Raw genomic sequence first — 15,679 nt, 5'->3', positions numbered from 1 at the left:
AACCCATGCCTCTGTTAAAGGATTTTCAATGAATATTAGCGTTGCGCTAAGAAGAGAGAAGGATGCCTGTGTCGGGGCTGTAGACGGACGGAGAAGCTCCCTTTCATCTTCTCCCCACTGGAGGCTTTTGGTCAAAAAAGGGAGAATGACAAGAGCAAAGTAAGGAAAGGCGCTGTGTTTGACCAATTAAGAGGCTAAGGGTGGTGTGGGGAAGGAGGCACTGGAGAGTTTACACTAAAAGAAGTGTGCAGAGAGAGCTAGCATTTTGCATGTGTCCCTTCCCCTCCCTAAGACACATGAATGAGACCTTAAGCTTCCGCGCCAGGCTGCTGGGTTCAGTCAGCCTCCTGTTAATAGCTATCTGTAAGACCTTGAGCAAGTTACTTACTGGACTCCTAGGTTTGCTGTGGGGATTTGATAATCACGTAATCCCTATTTATAGATGAGGAAAATGAAACAGAGCTTAATATATGACTAGCTTTATTCGTGGTAAGCACAGTTTAAGTGTTTGCTGCTGCTGTTGCAGTTGTTATTGTTATTTTGGAAAGCAAAACCTCTGTCCTCCTTCATAAAGATAATGGGCGTCCTAAATTACAATCTTGGGGTATATGTCCCAGGAAGGGTACCAGTGTTCACACCCCTGCTCCTAGTCTGAGATCAGTGACCATCCCTCTCCATTCATCTCTGTCTCACTATATTTATATTATTTTTACGTAGATAAAAAAATCACTTCCTGAAATATTAATCAACTCCAGTCTCCTAGAGTTGCCTTGTTTCACATCTTCTTTTCCTTCAGTGTATAATTTGCCTAAAGCTTTTTCTTCTCAGAACCCCCTCTTATTGTCTAACCTAATTATTCTTTTGAAGACACCTCTGATTGGGTGTTAGCATTCATATGTCATTAATTTCATCCTGTCCTCTGACCTTTTTCAAGCAAATCTGGGAAACAAGCCAGAAGAGTATACAATTATTGTAAGAGCTGTGGTATTCTAAGCATTCTGTACAAAACCACCAACCCAGTATACCAGAATCACTCCCATAGTGTTTATCCCTAATGCAAAACCTTAATTCAATGCAGTAAGCAAATTCTGAATTACACCATTTGTAGCTGAAAATTCTGGGTTAGGACAATTCTCACAGTAAGTAACAGAGTTCATTGAATTTCGGCATCAACAATTTATGTGGTCAGAAACATGAAGGCAACATTTGTGAAACATCTAGAATACAATTTATTTTACTTAGTAACTTCTGAGAAGCTAATCTAGAATATTTAAGATAAATACATTTAGTTTCATCCTTACTATTCATCTGGTAGTTACTCCTTAGGTTAAAGAGTTAAAGTAGCAGGAAACTTGCAACGTTTCAGGCTTTCAAATAGAGAGGGAGACTGAAAATCTATTTTGGGTGTGAAACTTCCAGGAGTTTGAGAGTATGGCATTTACAGACAGGTTGGACTGCTCTGTAGAGCAGTGGTTGAGGAACCGTTGGGATTCGGAGGTTGTTTGCAGCGCCAGTGCCCGAGCAAATGCTCGGGGTTCACGAAGAACAGGGACGTGGTACCTGGCCCTGCGGCACCCTAATGGCAGGAAAGACCCTACCACTTAAAGGTCTTAGATATCTAGAAAATATACTCCAGTATTAGAAACTTAAAACTGTTCACTCACAGAAGTAGATACAGTAATAACATTTTAAAAAGATTTCTCTAGAAAATGGAGCATATTATTCATAATTCAATTTACAGAATCATCATTATAGCCATCAACTATTTCTATTTCATTACGCTTTTATAAAGACAAGTCATTAAGGGACACTAAATGGCTCCAAACAACTGCATTTTCACACTTCTTCCCTTGGCCTGAGAGGTGGCCAGGCCCCTGCCTCTCTTTCCATCCCTCTCTTCCACTAGAGAGAAACCACAGTGGTTTCTTTACTATTTCTGGAACAAGCCAAGCGTGCCTTTCATTTTTTTTTCTTTTTTTTAGTAGACTTTTTTTTTAGAGCAGTATTAGGTTCATAGCAAACTGAGGAGAAAGTACAGAGATTTTCCATATGCTCCCTCCCCGCCACACACACAGCCTCCCCATGGACACATCATTATCACCCGAAGTCCATAGCTTATGTCAGGATTCACTCAGTGTTGTACGTTCTATGGGTTTGGACAAATGTATAATGACATGTATCTACCATTATATTATCATACAGAATAGTTTCACTGCCCTGAAACTCCTCTGTCTATTAATCCCTCCCTCCTTCCCTCCTAACCCCTGGCAAACACTGATATCTTTTCTATCTCCAAAGTTTTGCCTTTTCCAGAATGTCATGTAGTTGGAAGCATACTGTGTAGCCTTTTCATATTGGCTTCTTTCATTCGGTAATATGCATTTAAGGTTCCTCCATATCTTTTCAATGGCCTGATAGCTCACTTCTTTCTAGCGCTGAATAATATTTCATTGCCTGGGTATGTCACAGTTTATCCACTTACCTACTGAAGGACATTTTGGTTGTTTCCAAGTTTTGCCGATTATGAATAAAGCTGCTGTAAACATCCCTGTGTGGGTTTTTGTGTGGCTATAAGTTAGCCGCTCCTTTGGGTGAATATCAAGTAGCACAATTACCGGATTGTATAGTAAGAGTATGTTTAGTTTTGTAAGAAAATGCCCGTGGTCTTCTGCGGTGACTGCACGACTTTGCACTCCCACCAGCAATGAATGTGAGTCCCTCTCGTTCCACGTTCTCACCATCATTTGGTGTTGTCAGTGTTCCGGATTATGGCCATTCTAATAAGTGTGTAGTGGTATGTCACTGTTGTTTTAATTTGCATTTCCCTGATGACATACGATGTAGAGCATCTTTTCATGCTCTTATTTGCCATCTGTATATCTTCTTCAGTGAGGCGTCTATTAAGGTCTTTGGCCCATTTTTAAATTGGGTTGTTTGTTTTCTTATTTTTGATTTTTAAGAATGTTTTTGTATATTTTGGATAAGAGTCCTTTATCAAATGTGTCTTTTGCAAATATTGCTGCCAGTCTGTGGCTTGTCTTCTCATTCTCTTGACATCATCTTTCACAGAGCAGAAGTTTTTTGTTTTTCAGGGTTTTTTTGTGTGTGTGGTATGCGGGCCTCTCACTGTTGTGGCCTCTCCCGTTGCGGAGCACAGGCTCCGGATGCGCAGGCTCAGCGGCCATGGTTCACAGGCCCAGCTGCTCTGTGGCATGTGGGATCTTCCCGGACCGGGACACGAACCCATGTCCCCTGCATTGGCAGGTGGACTCTCAACCACTGCGCCACCAGGGAAGCCCAGAGCAGAAGTTTTTGATTTTAATGAAGTCCAGCTTACCAATTATTTCTTTCATGGATAGTGCCTTTGAAGTTATATCTAAAAAGTCATTGCATACCCAAGGTCATCTAGGTTTTCTCCTATGTTATCTTCTAGGAGTTTTATAGTTTTGCATTTTTACATTTAGGTCTCTGATCCATTTTGAGTTAATTTTTGTGAAAGGTGTGGGGTCTGTGTCTAGATTCATTTTTTTGCATGTGGATGTCTAGTTGTTCCAGCACCATTTGTTGAAAAACCTATCTTTGCTCTTTTGTCAAAGATCAGGTGACTCTGTGAGTCTGTTACTGGGCTCTCTATTCTGTTCCATTGATTTATCTGTCTCTTCTTTCACCAACACCACACTGTCTTGATTACTGCAGCTTTAGAGTAAGGCTTGAAGTTGAGTACTGTCAGTCCTCTAACTTTGTTCTTGTTCGTCAATATTGTGTTGACTATTCTTGTTTTTTACCTCTCTGTATAAACTTGAGAATCAGTTTGTCGATATCTATAAAACAACTTGCTGGGATTTTGATTGGAAGTGCATTGAATCTATAGATCAAGTTGGGAAGAATTGACATCTTAGCAATATTGAGTATTCCTATTCATGAACATTGAATATCTATTTGTGTAGTTGTTCTTTAATTTCTTTCCTCAGTTTTGTTGTTTCCTCATGTAGATCTTACACATATTTTGTTAGATTTATGCCTAAGTATTTCATTTTGGGGGGTGCTAATGTAAGTGGTGTTGTGTTTTTAATTTCAGTTCCACTTGTTCATTGCTGCTGGAAAACAGTTGGCTTTTGTATATTAACCTTGCATCCTGCAACCCTGCTATAATGTATTATGAATTTCAGGAGGGAGTTGTTGTTGACTCTTCCAGATTTTCTGCATAAACAATTATATCATCTGCAAACAAAGACAGTTTTATTTCTTCCTTCCCAATCTGTATAACTTTTATACCCTATTCTTCATTGCCTTAGCTAGGACTTCCAGTATGATGCTGAAAAGCAGTCATAAGAGGGGGAAGGACAGGGACAAGCTGTGTGGTACTGGGGGTCTACAGCCACAAGTGGAAGGAGAACCCCTTTTTCCAGTGTACCATAGATGACCCCACCAAGCAGACCAAGTTCAAGGGCATGAAGAACTACATCTCCTATAAGCTGGTGCCCACACACCCTTTCCTCAGTCATGTGCAATCTACTATAAATTCATCAAAGGCATTCTTCATTTCTCTTACAGTGTTTTTGATCTCCAGCATTTCGTTTGGTTCTTTCTTAGAATTTCCTCCTCTCTGCTTACACTGCCCATCAGTACTTGCATGTTGTCTCCTTCATCCATTACAGCCCTTAGCCTATTAACCATAGTTGTTTTAAATTCCTGATCTGATCATTCCAGCATCCTGGCCATCCATGAATCTGGTTCTGTGGCTTGCTCTTTCTCTCTTCCAACTATGTTTTTTTGCCTTTCAGTATGCCTTGTAATACTTTCTTGATAGCCAGGCATGATGCACTGGGTAAAAGGAGCTGCTGTAATTAGGCCTTTAGCAATAGACGGTAAGGTGTAGGAGGCTGGGAAGCTTTAATATAGGCTACGTTTAGGTTTCATGAGCTTGTACGTCTGCATTGTAAACGTCACATGTTCTTCTCTTAGGTGGGACTGGATGGCTAGAGGGGACTGGAGTTGAGCCAGTTCCCTTCCCCTAGGTCAGCTGGGCTCTGTTAAAGCCCAAACAGGTTAGGTTTTGGTTAAATAGTTTCTCCTGAGGGCGGGCCTTGTTAAGAAGAACAGAATACTCTGGCATATTTCAAAGTGGTTCCTTTTTCCCTGCCAGAATATTTCTCCAGCATGCGCTGTGAGAACCTGGTAGAGATCCAAGAGGCAAAACGCACACGGGTGTGGGACCCCGGGATGACTGGGTCTCCCTGGAGTTCGTAACTCTCGGAGTTGTCCACGCTAAGCCTCCAGCAATTCCTGAATTACAGTTCAGGTTTTCCTACCCCGGCACCGGTTCCTGTGGAGGTTTCTCCTCTTGTAAGTTGTGATCCTCTATATTCTCCTGTGGGTCTCTCCAGTTTTGGAGGGTTTGTCCTGTGACCTCACTTCTTTTATGGATTTAAGAAGAGTTGTTGATTTTCCACGTTGCCCAGCTTTGCTGTCTTTGCTGTTTTCTCTTTCTGGATTCCTCTTCCCCCAGAGATCCACCGTGCTGCACCTTCCCTTCAGAGTCTCTGTGGCTCCTCCATCTCTCCCTTCTTCTCCTGCCTGGGAGAGCCCGGAAGTAAGATGGAGGGAGCCTGGGCCCCTGAGTCACCAACCCCACTTGGATTTTGTGAGAGAAAAAGCCTTTGTTTGGTAAGCCATGGTTTGTTTACTGAGACAGCGGGCTTTAATTACTCTGATAAATACCATCTCCCTTTTCCTCATCTCCTTCCATCATCCAGTGCCACTTTCCTTCATAGCACTTACTACCTAATATAAACACATCGATATATTCACAGTCTCTCCCTATTATAATGTAAACCTTTTTCAGGGCAGCAAGTCTGGGGGAGTGAGAATACAGCAATGAACAGAACAGACATGGTAGGAAACCCACAAATATTTGTTCCGTGCATGAATGAGGGAATGCCCACTTATTATCTCCCTGGAGGTCAGCTCTTCTTAGTAGCTCTTGCTGTGTCTGGCTCTATTTGCCTCAGCCTCTCGGCTGCCAGTTATAACTAACTATTTCTAAGGACAGATAAATGACACTTCTCTAAACCAACAACCTTGGGCTTCCCTGGTGGCGCAGTGGTTGAAAGTCCGCCTGCCGATGCAGGGGACACGGGTTCGTTCACCGGTCCGCGAAGATCTCACATGCCACGGAGCGGCTGGACCCGTGAGCCATGGCCGCTGAGCCTGCGTGTCCGGAGCCTGTGCTTCGCAACGGGAGAGGCCACAACAGTGAGAGGCCCGCGTACCGCAAAAAAAAAAAAAAAAAATCAACGACCTTAAAGCTAACTCAACCACCCGGAACACCACTCGATATTTTCTGAGATTACTGGAAATTTCACAGTTGGCTAATTTATATTTGGCTCTTTGTATACTAACTATTATAAATAGCACTATATTTACAATTTACTTGAAAGCTCTTTGTTTACTGTATCAAGAATTACACAAATATATACATAGGATTTTACAAGCACTTCCATCTTTTAAAATCTTATTTGCTGCTGTATTTTCACAGCAGCTCTTCCACGGGCAGAGCAGTGTCACAGAGAGCGGAGAGGGTTCTCTGCTGAGGTCGCGAGGCTGGGGAGAGGGCCAGCGGCTACTCAGTTGTCCTGAGAACTTCCACTGTCTGGGGCGCAGGTCTTCCCCCTGCTGGCGCCTCAAAACTGCTGTTATGAAACAATAGTGACCACTTGCTAGAAGTTTTGTAGCTGAGATTTAATAGGAGGAATGGGTGCAAGGGCAGCTTTGTGTCTGAAAGGAAGGCTATTTACTGTGTCTCTGTGTCTACCTGGTTTCACCAGGACTAGTAGCTCCATGAGGGCAGGGATTTTTGTCTGCTTTGTTCACCACTGTATGCCCAGCATATTAAATCAAATAAATATTTGTCAAATGAATGAATGAATCAATGAATGAATGAAGCTTTCTGAACACTAGTTTCTTAGTCTGCAAAATGGGAATAAAAATAACTCACTTCATGGGTTTACAATAGTATTTAATGAAATACTGAGTTTGTGTAGTATTTTATAATGCTCAAAGTGTAAAAGTAATTTTAATATAATTTAAAACATAGTCCAATTTTAAAAAAAAATTTTATTTATTTTTTTATACAGCAGGTTCTTATTAGTCATCCATTTTATACATATCAGTGTATACATGTCAATCCCAATCTCCCAATTCATCACACCACCACCACCCCTCGCCGCTTTCCCCCCTTGGTGTCTGAACATTTGTTCTCTACATCTGCGTCTCTATTTCTGCCCTGCAAACTGGTTCATCTGTACCACTTTTCTAAATACCACATATATGCGTTAATATACAATATTTGTTTTTCTCTTTCTGTCTTACTTCACTCTGTATGACAGTCTTTAGACCCATCCACGTCTCTACAAATGACCCAATTTTGTTCCTTTTTATGGCTGAGTAATATTCCATTGTATATACGTACCACAACTTCTTTATCCATTCGTCTGTCAATGGGCATTTAGGTTGCTTCCATGACCTGGCTATTATAAATAGTGCTGCAATGAGCATTGGGGTGCATGTGTCTTTTTGAATTATGGTTTTCTCTGGGTATATGCCCAGTAGTGGGATTACTGGGTCATATGGGAATTCTATTTTTAGTTTTTTAAGGAACCTCCATACTATTCTCCATAATGGCTGTATCAGTTTACATTCCCAGCAACGGCGCAAGACGGTTCCCTTTTCTCCAAACCCTCTCCAGCATTTGTTGTTTGTAGATTTCCTGATGATGCCCATTCTAACTGGTGTGAGGTGATACCTCATTGTAGTTTTGATTTGCATTTCTCTAATAATTAGTGATGTTGAGCAGCTTTTCATGTGCTTCTTGGCCATCTGTATGTCTTCTTTGGAGAAATGTCTATTTAGATCTTCTGCCCATTTTTTGATTGGGTTGTTTGTTTTTTTAATATTGAGCTGCATGAGCTGTTTATATATTTTGGAGATTAATCCTTGTTCCGTTGATTCATTTGCAAATATTTTCTCCCATTCTGAGGGTTGTCTTTGTGTCTTGTTTATGGTTTTCTTTGCTGTGCAAATGCTTTGAAGTTTCATTAGGTCCCATTTCTTTATTTTTGGTTTTATTTCCATTACTCTAGGAGGTGGATCAAAAAAGATCTTGCTGTGATTTATGTCAAAGAGTGTCCTTCCTAAGTTTTCCTCTGAGAGTTTTATAGTGTCCAGTCTTACATTTAGGTCTCTAATCCATTTTGAGTTTATTTCTGTGTATGATGTTAGGGAGTGTTCTAATTTCATTCTTTGACATGTAGCTATCCAGTTTTCCCAGCACCACTTATTGAAGAGACAGTCTTTTCTCCATTGTATATCTTTGCCTCCTTTGTCATAGATTAGTTGACCATAGGTGCATGGATTTATCTCTGGGCTTTCTATCTTGTTCCATTGATCTATGTTTCTGTTTTTGTGCCAGTACCATATTGTCTTGATGACTGTATCTTTGTAGTATAGTCTGAAGTCAGGGAGTCTGATTCCTCCAGCTCCAGTTTTTTCCCCTCAGGACTGCTTTGGCTATATGAGGTCTTTTGTATCTCCATACAAATTTTAAGATTTTTTGTTATGGTTCCATAAAAAATGCCATTGGTAATTTGATAGGGATTGCATTGAAGCCGTAGATTGCTTTGGGTAGTATAGTCATTTTCACAATATTGATTCTTCCAATCCAAGAACATGGTATATCTCTCCATCTGTTGGTATCATCTTTAATTTCTTTCATCAGTGTCTTATAGTTTTCTGCCTACAGGTCTTTTGTCTCCCACGGTAGGTTTATTCCTAGGTATTTTATTCTTTTTGTTGCAGTGGTAAATTGGAGTGTTTCCTTAATTTCTCTTTCAGATTTTTCATCATTAGTGTATAGGAATGCAAGAAATTTCTGTGCATTAATTTTGTATCCTGCAACCCTACCAAATTCATTCATTAGCTCTAGTAGTTTTCTGGTGGCATCTTTAGGATTCTCTATGTATAGTATCATATCATCTGCAAACAGTGACAGTTTTACTTCCTCTTTTCCAATTTTTATTCCATTTTTTTTTTCCTTTTCTTCTCTGATTGCCGTGGCTAAGACTTCCAAAGCTATGTTGAATAATAGTGGTGAGAGTGGACATCCTTGTCTTGTTCCTGATCTTAGAGGAAATGCTTTCAGTTTTTCACCACTGAGAATGATGTTTGCTGTGTTTGTCATATATGGCCTTTATTATGTTGAGGTAGGTTCCCTCTATGCCCACTTTCTGGAGGGTTTTTATCATAAATGGGTGTTGAATTTTGTCAAAAGCTTTTTCTGCATCTACTGAGATGATCATATGGTTTTTATTCTTCAATTTGTTAATATGGTGTATCACATTGATTGATTTGTGTATATTGAAGAATCCTTGCATCCCTGGGATAAATCCCACCTGATCATGGTGTATGATCCTTTTAATGTGTTGTTGGATTCTGTTTGCTAGTATTTTGTTGAGGATTTTTGCATCTATATTTATTAGTGATATTGGGCTGTAATTTTCATTTTTTGTAGTATCTTTTTCTGGTTTTGGTATCAGGGTGATGTTGGCCTCATAGAATGAGTTTGGGAGTGTTCCTTCCTCTGCAATCTTTTGGAAGAGTTTGAGAAGGATGGGTGTTAGCTCTTCTCTAAATGTTTGCTAGAATTCACCTGTGAAGCCATCTGGTCCTGGACTTTTGTTTGTTGAAGATTTTTAATCACAGTTTCAATTTCAATGCTTGTGATTGGTCTGTTCATATTTTCTCTTTCTTCCTGGTTCAGTCTTGGAAGGTTATACCTTTCTAAGAATTTGTCCATTTTTTCCAGGTTGTCCATTTTATTGGCATAGAGTTGCTTGTAGTAGTCACTTAGGATGCTTTGTATTTCTGTGGTGTCTGTTGTAACTTCTCCTTTTTCATTTCTAATTTTATTGATTTGAGTGCTCTCCCTCTTTTTCTTGATGAATCTGGCTAATGGTTTATCAATCTTGTTTATCTTCTCAAAGAACCAGCTTTTAGTTTTATTGATCTTTGCTATTGTTTTCTTTGTTTCTATTTCATTTATTTCTGCTCTGATCTTTATGATTTCTTTCCTTCTGCTAACTTTGGGTTTTGTTTGTTCTTCTTTCTCTAGTTCCTTTAGGTCTAAGATTAGATTGTTTATTTGAGATTTTTCTTGTTTCTTGAGGTAGGCTTGGATAGCTATAAACCTCCCTCTTAGAACTGCTTTTGCTGCATCCCATAGGTTTTGGATTGTCGTGTTTTCATTGTCACGTGTCTCTAGGTATTTTTTTATTTCCTCTTTGATTTCTTAAGTGATCTCTTGGTTATTTAGTAACGTATTGTTTAGCCTCCATGTGTTTGTGCTTTTTAAGTTGTTTTCCCTGTAGTTGATTTCTAATCTCATAGCGTTATTGTCAGAAAAGATGCTTGGTATGATTTCAATTTTCTTAAATTTACTGAGGCTTGATTTGTGAACCAAGATGTGATCTATCCTGGAGAATGTTCCATGTGCACTTGAGAAGGAAGTGTAATCTGCTGTTTTTGGATGGAATATCCTATAAATATCAATTAATCTATCTGGTCTATTGTATCATTTAAAGCTTGTGTTTCCTTATTAATTTTCTGTTTGGATGATCTGTCTATTGGTGTAAGTGAGGTGTTAAAATCCCCCACTATTATTGTGTTACTGTCAATTTCCTCTTTTATAGCTGTTAGCATTTGCCTTATGTATTGAGGTGCTCCTATGTTGGGTGCACATATATTTACAATTGTTATATCTTCTTCTTGGATTGATCCCTTGATCATTATATAGTGTCCTTCCTTGTCTCTTGTAACATTCTTTATTTTAAAGTCTATTTTATCTGATATGAGTATTGCTACTCCAGCTTTCTTTTGATTTCCATTTGCATGGAATATCTTCTTCCATCCCCTCACTTTCAGTCTGTATGTGTCCCTAGGTCTGAAGTGGGTCTCTTGTAGACAGCATATATATGGGTCTTGTTTTTGTATCCATTCAGCAAGCCTGTGTCTTTTGGCTGGAGCATTTAATCCATTCATGTTTAAGGTAATTATCAATATGTATGTTCCTATTATCATTTTCTTAATTATTTTAGGTTTGTTTTTGTAGGTCCTTTTCTTCTCTTGTGTTTCCCACTTAGAGAAGTTCCTTTAGCATTTGTTGTAAAGCTGGTTTGGTGGTGCTGAATTCTCTCAGCTTCTGCTTCTCTGTAAAGCTTTTGATTTCTCCATCGAATCTGAATGAGATCCTCTCAGGGTAGAGTAATCTTGGTTGTAGGTTCTTCCCTTTCATCACTTTAAATATGTCATGCCACTCCCTTCTGGCTTGTAGAGTTTCTGCTGAGAAATCAGCTGTTAACCTTATGGGAGTTCCCTTGTATGTTATTTGTTGTTTTTCCCTTGCTGCTTTCAATAATTTTTCTTTGTCTTTAATTTTTGCTGATTTGATTACTATGTGTTTCAGCATGTTTCTCCTTGGGTTTATCCTATATGGGACTCTCTGCACTTCCTGGACTTGGGTGGCTATTTCCTTTCCCATGTTAGGGAAGTTTTCGACTATAATCTCTTCAAATATTTTCTCAGGTCCTTTCTCTCTTCTCCCTCTGAGAGCCCTATAATGTGAATGTTGTTGCATTTAATGTTGTCCCAGAGGTCTCTTAGGCTGTCTTCATTTCTTTTCATTCTTTTTTCTTTACTCTGTTCTGCAGCAATGAAGTCCACCATTCTGTCTTCCAGGTCACTTATCCGTTCTTCTGCCTCAGTTATTCTGCTACTGATTCCTTCTGATGTATTTTTCATTTCAGTTATCGTATTGTTCATCCTGTTTGTTTGTTCTTTAATTCTTCTAGATCTTTGTTGAACATTTCTTGCGTCTTCTCAATCTTTGCCTCCATTCTTTTTCTAAGGTCCTGGATCATCTTCACTATCATTATTCTGAATTCTTTTTTCTGGGAGGTTGCCTATCTCCACTTCGTTTAGTTGTTTTTCTGGGGTTTTATCTTGTTCCTTCATCTGGTACATAGCCCTCTACCTTTTCATCTTGTCTATCTTTCTGTGAATGTGGTTTTTCTTCCACAGGCTGCAGGATTATAGTTCTTTTTGCTTCTGCTGTCTGTCCTCTGGTGGATGAGGCTATCTAAGAGGCTTGTGGAAGTTTCCTGATGGGAGGGACTGGTGGGGGGTAGAGCTGGATGTTGCTCTGGTGGGCAGAGCTCAGTAAAACTTTAATCTGCTTGTCTGCTAATGGGTGGGACTGGGTCCCCTCCCTGTTAGTTGTTTGGCCTGAGGTGACCCAACACTGGAGCCTACCCAGGCTCTTTGGTGGGGCTAATGGCGGACTCTGGGAGGGCTCACGCCAAGGAGTACTTCCCAGAACTTCTGCTGCCAGTGTCTTTGTCCTCACAGTGAGACAGAGCCACTCCCCATCTCTGCAGGATACCCTCCAACACTAGCAGGTAAGTCTGGTTCAGTCTCTCCAAGAGTGGAGTCTCTGTTTCCCCCAGTCCTCTCAAAGTCCTGCAATCAAATCCCGCTAACCTTCAAAGTCTGATTCTCTAGGAATTCCTCCTCCCGTTGCCAGACCCCCAGGTTTGGAAGCCTGACATGGGGCTCAGAACCTTCACTCCAGTGGGTGGACTTCTATGGTATAAGTGTTCTCCAGTCTGTGAGTCACCCACCCAGCAGTTATGGGATTTGATTTTACTGTGATTGCGCCTCTCCTACTGTCTCATTGTGGCTTCTCCTTTGTCTTTGGATGTAGGGTATCTTTTTTGGTGAGTTCCAGTGTCTTCCTGTCAATGATTGTTCAGCAGTTAGTTGTGATTCCGGTGTTCTCGCAAGAGGGAGTGAGAGCACCTCCTTCTACTCCTCCATCTTGAACAAAATCCAGTCCAATTCTTAATTAAAATCAATTTCCCAAATTGTGCATTTCATCCCTGAAATGAGCAGAGAGCTCATCGACTTAGACACATTTTCATATTTGGCTTCTATGATGTTTGCTTCTTCTGCATGGTATTTATAGCTGAGAATATACCACAAGGACCCAAAATACTGTCTGCCACTATTGGACAAATCCCTTGTTTTTTAGTACTGGACCCCTTTCACACACAGGTGATTCCTACTCCAAAATCAAATCAAGAACCTGATTCAATATTCTTTACCTGATGGCTCCCTTTATAAAATTTCTACTTTCTTCAAACATGTGTTTCCTAAGTTAACTCAGCTATTGATTGATGAGGGCGTTCTTATAGATACATTTCCTCATTTGATTTTTTACTGTCCTCTTTCGAATTGTGACCTCTGTTTCATTGTCAATATATACACAATTTGATAGTTTAGAAGTCAACATTCCTCAGTGTTTTGTACCAAAGGTCACAGTTTGTCAAGCCAAGGCCTGAATCTGGCCTAATGTTTAGTTTGACCAACATTTAAAATGTAGGAGATTTTTCATTCATCCAAAAATATAGATTTCTGACTTCTTTTGGAAAAATATCAGAAGATCTGACTACACGGGGCCAGCACTTCCACATAGCAATTATTGGCTTTTCCCCTTTAGATAAGGACATTCATGTGAGTCCTTGTTACTCTTTGGTACCTTATACCAGAGACCAACTTCCATCTCAGCTCCTATAGACATAGGAGAGTTCGTCCCTCACACATCTTCCAGGGCAAAAGCAATCACCCCAGTGGCATCACCATAGATAATTCACATCCCTGTCTGTCACAGATTTCTTCCAAGCCCCACACTCATTTTAAAATATGTTTTGGATGTCTCTCACAGAATTCCTATCAGTTTGTCTTTCCTTCTTTGCTTCCTTCCATCAAGCAAGTAGGCACTATGGTATTACGAAGATACCTGCTTCATCCTTTAGCGAGCTGGTGGATGAACTTGGCATGGAAGCCATATGCTATGAACTATGGTTAGGATGTATGCAGGAAATTATGGAACTTAGCAGATCTTGGAGGGATGTGGGGTGGTAGTTAGGGAAGTCTTTCTGAAGCAAATGGTGCTTGCTTTGATTAATTCAGACCAAAGTGGGTTGGGAGGAGGGTAGAGAATGACTTTTATTCCAGGAGGATTGACAAAACTCAGAAACCTAAGGAGCCAATCTGCCTCCTTCATTTGTTATACCAATACATGTCTGCTATGTGTGGGCCACTCACTATGTTAGTGGTAACCAAGATGGACATGGTCCAGTGGAACTTAGAATTGAGAGGAGCCTGGGTAACCAAGTGGATAGAGGGGTCATTTGCTGAGATGAGACATACATGAGAGCAGGTTTGGCTTGGGAAGATGAGAGTGTAGTTTCAGACACTGAGTTTGAGGTGCCTACAGGACACCCAGGTGGAAATGTTCAGTAGGCAGTTGCACAAAAAGGTCTGGAACCCAGAGAGAGATGAAGGATGCAGACTCGGAGTTAGAAGTCACCAGTTCATAGGTAGTAATTGAGGAGCTGTGAAATGGGAAATTACCATAGTGAGAGAGTGTGGACAAGAGATAGGAACAGTAGCCAACCACAGATAACCTCCTTCAAACACCCCTTTTCTTCTGCATGCCTGAGAAGGAGGGATCAGATAGGTAAGAGGAAATTCAGGAGAGTGATGTCTTAGGAAATAGAAAAAAATTCACAGAAGAGAGGGAAAAAGTCACATTGGCAAACGAAAATGAAGAACATCCATTTGGATTTAGCCACAGAGGTCATTCAACGGGGTCACGGTATCCAAACCCTGCTGGCTGACCCCAGACCTGCCCACTCCTGGGTTTTCCTCCTCTGGTGATGGTGTTAGAGTACAGAGATACTCCCAAGATGGAAACTTCAGTTGCCCTTAACTCCTGTTGCCCCTTCCTCTCTTACCTGTATCCTGAGGTTAGCCCCTCTCCTCCATCCATTCCACCACCACCTGAGTTTAGGCTCATTTCTTACTATAATGGACTGTTGCAAATGCCCTGGTATTAATTTACTTTCCACTTTAGCCATACTAGCTTTCCCACTGTTTCCTCAACAGGCTATGTGCCTGTCAAGACTTGGGACTTTTACATGGGCTCTTTCCTCTGCCTGGAGTACCCACCTCTCTTAATCTGTTTGGCGAAGCTGTTGGTCATACTTTGAAATCCTGTTAACCTTCCCCCAAGAAGCTTCTCTTGGCAAACCTGGCAGAATAATTTATTCCTTCCCTTGTGTTCTCACAGTATTCTGTTCATATCTGTTTCATGGCATCTGTCCCATTGTGTTGTGGATTTGTTACCAATCTGCCCCCTTTACATGGATTTCAGAGTGAAAATTCCAAGAGTTTGAGGTGATGGTTCTTACAGATGGACATTATCCTTGGTTCACACATATATTCTCTGTTGCTATCCTAATGGCAGGAATACAGGAGGTACTGAAGTAGTTCATGTTGGAAGTCAACAAATATGTAGCAGCTATAGGAAATATAAGCATGTTACAAAGTGGTCATTAGCCCACGTTGGGAGAAGAATAAAAGGAGATGTTTGGGATAAATACGGTGCGTTTCAGTTCTTGGATATGGAAGTAGGAAGAGTCTTCCATTTTCATCCTTTAGCTCAGAAAAGAAAAAAGTCATCTCTAAAGTTAGACTATATGAGATCAAGAAGAGAAGAGGAACA

General features: G+C 40.5%; 1 long non-coding RNA gene across 1 annotated transcript in view; it reads left to right on the top strand.

Moving 5' to 3' along the window:
- LOC137220676 (uncharacterized) overlaps nucleotides 1–15,679 on the top strand; it is a 28,305-nt gene that overhangs the window by 183 nt on the left and 12,443 nt on the right. Inside the window, exon 2 of the long non-coding RNA XR_010941738.1 lies at nucleotides 21–159. This is a non-coding gene — a long non-coding RNA (uncharacterized lncRNA). The remainder of the gene's footprint in view (nucleotides 1–20; nucleotides 160–15,679) is intronic.

The sequence above is a fragment of the Pseudorca crassidens genome, chromosome 3, assembly GCF_039906515.1.
Source record: "Pseudorca crassidens isolate mPseCra1 chromosome 3, mPseCra1.hap1, whole genome shotgun sequence".
Lineage (NCBI taxonomy): Eukaryota > Metazoa > Chordata > Mammalia > Artiodactyla > Delphinidae > Pseudorca > Pseudorca crassidens.
The sequence above is the reverse complement of the archived record's forward strand: the minus strand, read 5'-3'. Positions and strand labels throughout refer to the sequence as shown.